The following is a 634-nucleotide window of genomic DNA, read 5'->3' as shown; positions in this document are numbered from 1 at the left end:
CACAGCCTCACTGCGCAGAGCTCGCCGTCACAGGCATTCACCTCCTCGACAGGTTTGGTGGTGCACACAGAGGCACGGTCTGGTGAACACGCTTCAGACAGGCCCGTTTCCGAACTCCTCTCTCCTCACCCTGCCTCGACGAGGCGGCAGAGGGCAGCACACAAGCAGGATCTGGGCAGCGAGGCTTCTGGTGAAAGAAAAGGAATGAATGGGAGAGACAGATGGAATCCATTTTTCCTGCTGTCAGGGATGGCGGAGAGACGGCGACACACGCCGCCATGCTCAGAGACAGCTGGTAACAGCTGCGGCGGTGGATGGAAAGGCAGGGCCTCGTCTGCTGTGGGGCCTGCGCTCAAAGGCCTGTGGGCTGCTGCGAGGCAGAGAGACCTCAGGCATCGCCTGGTGCGTTGAGGCCAGGACACTGCCCCTCTGCCACCACTTAGCGGGACCCGGCCATGCTTGCACAAGCCAGACACCAGCCTCCCTGCTCAGGGGTGAAGAATGGCCCCAGTGGCCTGGCTGAGGGCCCGGGGTGGGAGCAGGGCTCCAAGCACTGTGACCCAGATCCGGCTTTGCACTGGGCACCGCGGCCGGACTCAGGGCTGGCCCCGGGCGCCATCATCAGCCCCAGTGC

The sequence above is a fragment of the Athene cunicularia genome (assembly GCF_003259725.1).
Source record: "Athene cunicularia isolate RWA chromosome 27 unlocalized genomic scaffold, athCun1 chr27_part1, whole genome shotgun sequence".
In the NCBI taxonomy this organism is placed as follows: Eukaryota; Metazoa; Chordata; class Aves; order Strigiformes; family Strigidae; genus Athene; species Athene cunicularia.
Note: the sequence above shows the minus strand (reverse complement) of the source record.